Raw genomic sequence first — 7753 nt, forward strand, 5'->3', positions numbered from 1 at the left:
GATACTTAGGGGGTTTATGGATCAGATTGGGGGGGGGGGGGGGGGGGGGGGGGGGAGTGGACCCATGGCAGTTTGCAAGACCGCAGGCCAGGGAATTTTCTTTCTTCTCCCATGTACACAAAGCCTACTCCCGGATAGATTTCTTTGTTCTGGGTAGGGCGCTCATCCCGAGGGTGGAGGGGACGGAGTATTCAGCTATAGCCGTTTCGGACCATGCCCCGCACTGGGTGGAACTGGAGCTGGGAGAGGAGAGGGACCAACGCCCGTTGTGGCGGCTGGATGTGGGACTGCTGGCGAACGAGGTGGTGTGTGGGAAGGTGAGGGGGTGTATCGAAAGGTACTTGGAGGCCAACGACAACGGGGAGGTGCGGGTGGGGGTGGTATGGGAGGCGTTGAAGGCAGTGATCAGGGGAGAGCTAATTTCCATTAGGGTTCATAGGGAGAAGACAGAGTGTATGGAAAGGGAGAGGTTAGTGGGGGAGATTTTGAGAGTGGACAGGAGATACGCAGAGGCCCCGGAGGAAAGATTACTTGGGGAAAGACGACGACTCCAGACGGAGTTTTACCTGTTGACCACAGGGAAGGCGGAGGCACAGTGGAGGAAAGCGCAGGGGGCGACCTACGAGTATGGGGAAAAGGCTAGTCGGATGCTGGCACACCAGCTCCGTAAGAGGATGGCAGCAAGGGAAATAGGGGGAGTCAAAGATGGAAGGGGAGCCACGGTTCGGAGTGCGACGAAAATAAACAAGGTATTCAAGGCCTTTGATGAAGAGCTGTACAGATCCCAGCCCCCAGCGGGGGAAGAGGGGATGAGACGATTCCTAGATCAGCTGAGATTCCCGAGGGTGGAGGAGCAAGAGGTGGCTGGTTTGGGGGCACCAATTGGGTTGGAGGAGCTGAGCAAGGGTTTGGGGAGCATGCAGGCAGGGAAGGCCCCGGGACCAGACGGATTCCCGGTGGAGTTCTACAGGAAGTATGCAGACCTGTTGGCCCCGCTACTGGTGAGGACCTTTAATGAGGCAAGAGAGGAGGGGACACTGCCCCCGACAACATCGGAAGCGACAATTTCTTTGATCCTAAAGCAGGACAAGGACCACTGCAATGTGGATCGTACAGGCCGATCTCACTCCTCAATGTGGATGCAAAGTTGCTGGCAAAAGTGCTGGCCACGAGGATCGAGGACTGTGTCCCGGGGGTAATCCACGAGGACCAGACGGGATTTGTAAAGGGCAGGCAACTAAACACCAATGTGCAGCGGCTCTTAAACGTGATAATGATGCCATCGGAGGAGGGAGAGGCGGAGATAGTGGCAGCTATGGATGCGGAGAAGGCCTTTGACCGAGTAGAGTGGGAGTACCTCTGGGAGGTGCTGTGTAGGTTTGGGTTCGGGGTAGGGTTTATCAATTGGGTTAAGCTCCTTTACAGAGCCCCGATGGCGAGTGTAGTGACGAACCGGCGGAGGTCGGAGTACATTCGACTGTACCGAGGGACAAGGCAGGGGTGCCCCCTGTTGTTCGCATTGGCGATCGAACCATTGGCCATGTCATTGAGGGAGTCTAATAAATGGAGGGGGGTGGTCCGAGGGGGAGAAGAGCATCGGGTGTCGCTATATGCGGATGACCTGTTGCTGTACGTGGCGGATCCAATGGAGGGGATGGTGGAGGTCATGCAGACTCTAAGGGAGTTTGGGGAGTTTTCGGGCTATAAGCTCAATGTAGGGAAGAGTGAGCTCTTTGTATGACAGGCGGGGGACCAAGAAAGAGGGATAGGGGACCTACCGCTGAGGAGGGCGGAGGGGAGCTTTCGGTATCTGGGGATCCAGATAGCCAGGAGTTGGGGGACCCTACATAAACTGAATCTGACGAGGTTGGTGGAGCAAATGGAGGAGGATTTCAAAAGATAGGACATGTTACCGCTCTCGCTGGCGGGTAGAGTGCAGTCGGTCAAAATGGTGGTCCTTCCGAGGTTCCTGTTTCAGTGCCTTCCCATCGTGATCGCTAAGGCCTTTTTTTAAGAGAGTAGGCAGGAGTATTATGGAGTTTGTGTGGGCGAATAAGACCCCGAGAGGAAGGAGAGGGTTCCTGGAACGCAGTAGGGTAGGGACCGAGGAGGGTTGGCGCTGCCAAACCTGGGGAGCTACTACTGGGCAGCAAATGTGGCGATGATCCGCAAGTGGGTTATGGAGGGAGAGGGGGCGGCATGGAAGAGGATGGAGATGGCGTCCTGTAAAGGAACGAGCCTGGGGGCGTTGGTGACGGCACCGCTGCCGCTCTTGCCGACAAAGTATACCACGAGCCCGGTGGTGGCGGCAACGCTAAGGATCTGGGGCCAGTGGAGACAGCACCGGGGTGCAATGGGAGCATCGGTGTGGTCCCCGATCAGGGGTAACCACCGGTTTGTCCCGGGGAAGATGGACAGGGGTTCCAGAGCTAGCATCGGGCGGGGATTGGAAGAATGGGGGGCCTGTTCATCGACGGGACGTTTGCGAGCCGAGGGGCACTGGAGGAGAAGTTTGTGTTACCCCCGGGAAATGCCTTTAGATATATGCAGGTGAGGGCTTTTGTGAGGCGACAGGTGAGGGAATTCCCGTTGCTCCCGGCACAAGAAGTTCAAGATAGGGTGATCTCGGGTGTATGGGTCGGGGAGGGCAAGGTGTCGGAAATACACCAGGAGTTGAAAGAAGAAGGGGAAGCGCTGGTAGAAGAGTTGAAGGGTAAATGGGAGGGGGAGCTGGGGGAGGAGATCGAGGAAGGTCTGTGGGCTGATGCCCTAGATAGGGTTAATTCCTCCTCCTCCTCGTGTGCCAGGCTCAGCCTGATACAATTTAAGGTGGTTCACAGAGCTCACCTGACAGGGGCGAGGTTGAGCAGGTTCTTTGGGGTAGAGGACAGATGTGGAAGGTGCTCAGGGAGCCCGGCGAACCATGTCCATATGTTTTGGTCATGCCCGGCACTGGAGGGGTTCTGGAGAGGAGTGGCGGGAGCAATATCTCAGGTGGTGAAAGTCCGGGTCAAGCCAAGCTGGGGACTAGCAATATTTGGAGTATTGGACGAACCGGGAGTGCAGGAGGCGAAAGTGGCCGGCATTCTGGCCTTTGCGTCCCTAGTAGCCCGGCGAAGGATCTTGCTAATGTGGAAGGAGGCGAAGCCCCCCAGCCTGGAGAAGTGATATGGCTGGGTTCATAAAGTTGGAGAGGATTAAGTTCGCCTTGAGGGTCTGCGCAGGGGTTCTACAGGCGGTGGCAACCTAGACTATCTCGCGGAGCGTTAGAGGGAGGTCGGTCAGCAGCAGCAGCAGCAACCTTGGGGGGAAAGGGGGGACTGCCTGGGAGGGTGGATGAGCAAGAGATAGCATGAAGGGTTGGGGAAACTGGCACGTACGGGTGAGGGCCAGTGTACAAAGCTGTGTAAATATATAATTTTGCCATGTATATATCTTGCTCTGCGCGATTTCTCGTTTTTGTTTTTTTTGTTACGAGGGGGAGGGGGGTTATTGTTTGTAAGGGAGAAAAATTGTGTTAAAAAACTTTAATAAATATATATATTTTTTAAAAAATTTAAATGGTGACTATAGCTGATTCCAGATTCCTTTTTGTCATTTGTTTATGTTAACATGCGCGCTAATATCTGGGGTTTGGTTGGAGGATGTGATCTTTGTTATTGATATGGGGATTGATATTACATTCATTACTGATTATTGTTTATTGATGGTGGGTGCAAATTAGGAAGAAAATGTGAAAAAAGGAGAATAAAAAGTATTCTGTGTCTCTGGTTTCCGAGTAGCTCCTTTTTCTCAGGGTCTTTGGAGTCCAGCGACATCCTGCAGCAGAGTTTTTTCTGCCTCTGTCAGTTTAGGGCCAGGGTGATGGGAGAGCAGATTAGTCGGTGGTCAGTCTAGCAGTCATCAGCTCCGGTGCTCGTGCAGGTGATGCGGACACCTTTACGGTTCCTTGGTCAGACAATGATGTAGTTTATTAGATGCCAGTGCTTGGAATGGGGGTGTTGCCATCAGGTCTTCTGCTCGTCTCTCTGGGGAAACAGGGTGTCCGTGATTATCAGCTCATGTTTGAAACATTGTCAGGGGGAGGAATCCATTGGCGTTTTTTTCCCCCCCACATCTTACTTGCCCAACACACCTTTCCAGAGGTTTGCATCCCTCCTGACTCTAGTGTTGAAATCGCAGAGGAGAATCAGCTTATCGCCCTTTGGGATGTGGGACAGCGATTGGTCGAGGCTGGAGTAGAATGCCTCTTTTGTCCCGCCTGTTGCATCTAGAGTTGGGGTGTGATGTGCTGCTTCTGGGGCAGGGTGAGTCATAGAGTCATGAGGCGTTCGCTCGCTCACACTGCAGGGGAGTTCATTGAGATGTCTGGCTAATTTATTTTTTTTTTACGGCAAAGCCAACTCCGTAAAGGAAACCTTCTTCCAGTTTGCGCTTCCAGAAGATGTATCCGCCACCTTGATCTTTAAGTTGGCCTTCAACTGCCAATCATGTCTCGCTCAGGGCGGCGATGTCAATGTCGTGGTGCCAAAGTTCCCAGGATATGATGGCGGTGCGACATTCAGGTCTGCTGCTGTTGGGATTGTCCTCATGGGTCCTGACATTCCAGGTCCCAAAATTCATTTGGGTGGGTGGGTGCCTGAATTATTTTAATGTGGGGTGGTCATTGCACGTCAACCCCACACCATCTCAGTGGAGCAAGGCCTTGGCCCAGCAGCAGGGAAATTCCAGACGACTGAAAACCAGGCTTTTCCGTAGGACAGGTACTAACAAACACTCAGCATCCTCCGATCATTAGCTGTCAGTGATGTCACTTATAAAGGGTAATGTAATTTTCCTCTCTCTCGTGCCTTGCAGTCTCACCCCTGCTTGCAGTGCTCCTCTCGCCCCTGCTTGCACTGCTCCTCTCTAGTGGGGCTGGATATAATAATTTGAGACAACTAAATTGAATGTCCTCAAAACTTTCTCTTCACAAAAGAGAACAGTTCCAGCGACACCAATCTATCCACTTCACCCCTGGAACCATTCTAGTAAATCTGTTTTGCATACTCTCCAATCCTTCCTGAAGTGTGGCACCCCCTTTATTTTTACATGGTCTTTCCTCATTCATTCTACCAAAATGAATCGCTCCACACTTCTCTGCATTAAACTGGATCTGCCATGCGTCTGCCCATTCCACCAGCCTATACTCAGTGAAGTCTATCACTATAGTCCTCACAGTTCACACTTCTTCGCTGTACACCAAGTCTAGGTCTTTAATATAGATCAAGAAAAACAGTGGCTCTAATATCAACCCCTGGGGAGGCCGTCGTCCAGTATCAAAAACAACCGCTCACCACTATGCCCCGTTTCCTATTACTCAGCCAATGTTATATTCCTACTACCACTGTCCCTGTTATTCCATACGCTGCAACTTTGCTGTCGCCCCCCTGAATCATTCCCTGGACTTCAACAAAATAATTTCCTAACCTCGCATGTGCCAAATCCAAGCCTGTTTTTGCCACTTACTTTTTATTAACCTGATAAATCCCTTCTCAAAAGCCTTCAGAGGATGGTCTACTATGCGAGACAACACATGTCAATTACTACCAAGAGACCTCCCAAAACAATGGGTGCAAGATGTTTATTGATTACTGATTTGGGCTACTGCATTAATTATTACTCCTATATCTTCTCCATCACAAAGACTACAATTGATTAATCATCTGCTGGCATGTTCAGACTTGCTTTGAGACCCCCAGGCTTGATTATTCACATTGTTCCAGATTATGAAAAACCTGGCTGTTTTTATCTGCACATTAGCCATGTTCCCACTGAATCACAAGAGCTTTGCAGATCCTGTAAAACGTCAAATGTAAAATTCTTGTTTATTAAAATCTCTCGACAGCTTCAGCCTTCCTTAGCTTCGTCATCTTTCGCAGCCTTCTTGTGTAATATCCCCTGCAATCACCCACCATTGGCAGCCTCATCTTTAGCCTCCTGGGCCCCACTCCTGAAATTTCCACCCTCAACCCATTCACTTCTCTCCTTAAAATCCACTTCATTATACGTGTCTACAATTTTCTTCTGCGTAAACAAAGAACTTCCGAACAAAAGCCAACTGAACTGGCACCCAGTAGTAACTTGGGTGTTTACCAGGAAGACACCCTTCCTGTCATCTGACTCCCTAATCATGTGTCATGACCTCAAGAAAATAACATGCACAACGATAGCAATCAAAGTTGGCAGCAACAGTACAAAAACTCCTCGCAGAAAAATTGAAAACATGGAGCAGATAAACGTCACTACATTACTTCACTGGGAATGAATGACTCGATGGAAACAGGCCGCATGAACGACACACAAGACTGCCCAGAGGGCACATTGCAATGCATGGATAAAACAACCCGAAAGTGCGCCGCCAACAATGTAAATATACAGTCCCCAAACCTTCTCAGTTGGCCGGGGAGGAAATAGGGCCACGGATTCTGTACGCCGTTTCCATCTCAGGCGCAATGTCTTTCACAGCCTCAGGACATTCCACAGTACCTCAATTTAGGGATTTCCGGCGTCCTGGGGGGGGGGGGGGGTGCAAGGCTTCAGTTCCGATGAAAGGTGATCGCCGCCTGGAATCGTGGACTCTGGTTTCGCTCCTGGCCTCCGGGCTTACTCCCGGTATTGTTGATTGGGCCTCAGCTTCGATGTCTCTGTCGTTGGGAGAGTGAGTGCGGCGCTGGGATGGAGGTCAGCCTGGGGGCTTGTTTACGCCGGAGTGGAGTGAGTGCTCATCCACGGCATAAGCGCTTAGAGCCCAAAGGGTCAGATGGTGCATCTTTGAACGCCAAGCGCACCAACTTTTAATCAAACCCATTTCCCAAACGCTCCGGGGGGGATGGAGACCTACAAGCCCGGCTCAGTGCGCCCATCGCCGCACCCTCCCTGTCCCCACAGCCATCAGAGAGGCGAGTGTGCAGAGTCAGGGTAGGATAGGGTGGAGTGGACCGGCCCGCCTGGCTGTCACTCAGTCGGGGGCCCATTCCTAACGGCCGCTCCCCAGCTTCGCATCGGCACTAAGGCGCCGCATCCCGGACTCGGCAGATCGGTCTGACAATCCTTAAAAACCGCCGTCCCTATTTTTCTGTGTGTGCCGCGGTAACAAATCGACGACAACGGGCCTGGGCCTCACCTGGATCGCTCGCCGACTTTCTCCCTCCTTCGTCTCCCCACCGGGATTTTTGTTTTCTCTCGTCGCCAACCGCTGCTCAGCTGCGCGCGCCGTGGGGGAGGGGCGACGTGTCTGCGTCACCGCGCACAGAGCCAGGCAGTGACGCCGCCGGCGTGCAACACTTCAGCCGACGTCACGTCCCCGGGACCCGCCCCCAGCTAGTGCTTCAAAACAAACCTATTGGACTTTAACCTGGTGTTGTAAGATTTCTTACTAAGGTTTTCCCTGGAAGTAACTTCTCGTCACTTCACAGCTCCAGCGATCAGTCGTTGTTCGTTCATTCAAATGGGTCCCGCGCTTTCTCCCCCAGTGCTCCCTCCGAAAGCCAGTCATGATCAGGGAATTTAGCTCTTACTTATTTTGTAGACATGAGTTCGACCCATCGAGTCTGCGCCACCCCTGCGAAAGAGCGCTCCACCTCGGCCCTATCCCCGTAACCCCACCTAAACTGCACATCCTTTGGACAGAAAGGGACAATTTATCATGGTCAATCCACCTCACCAGCACATCTTTGGACTGTGGGAGGAAACCGGAGCACCCGGAGGAAAC

General features: G+C 52.3%; 1 protein-coding gene across 2 annotated transcripts in view; it reads right to left on the reverse strand.

The window, feature by feature from the left end:
- Window positions 1-7275, reverse strand: part of rabgef1 (RAB guanine nucleotide exchange factor (GEF) 1) — a 69537-nt gene extending 62262 nt beyond the window's left edge. The window contains exon 1 of one of the 2 annotated variants that reach the window (XM_072469503.1): window positions 7166-7275. The gene's annotated coding sequence lies outside the window, so the exon portion shown is untranslated. Of the gene's footprint in view, window positions 1-6429; window positions 6532-7165 lie in introns of those variants that run through there. The other variant, XM_072469504.1, reaches the window with a different exon arrangement.
- Between the last annotated feature and the right edge of the window lie 478 nt (window positions 7276-7753).

Source organism: Scyliorhinus torazame, chromosome 12 (assembly GCF_047496885.1).
Source record: "Scyliorhinus torazame isolate Kashiwa2021f chromosome 12, sScyTor2.1, whole genome shotgun sequence".
Lineage (NCBI taxonomy): Eukaryota > Metazoa > Chordata > Chondrichthyes > Carcharhiniformes > Scyliorhinidae > Scyliorhinus > Scyliorhinus torazame.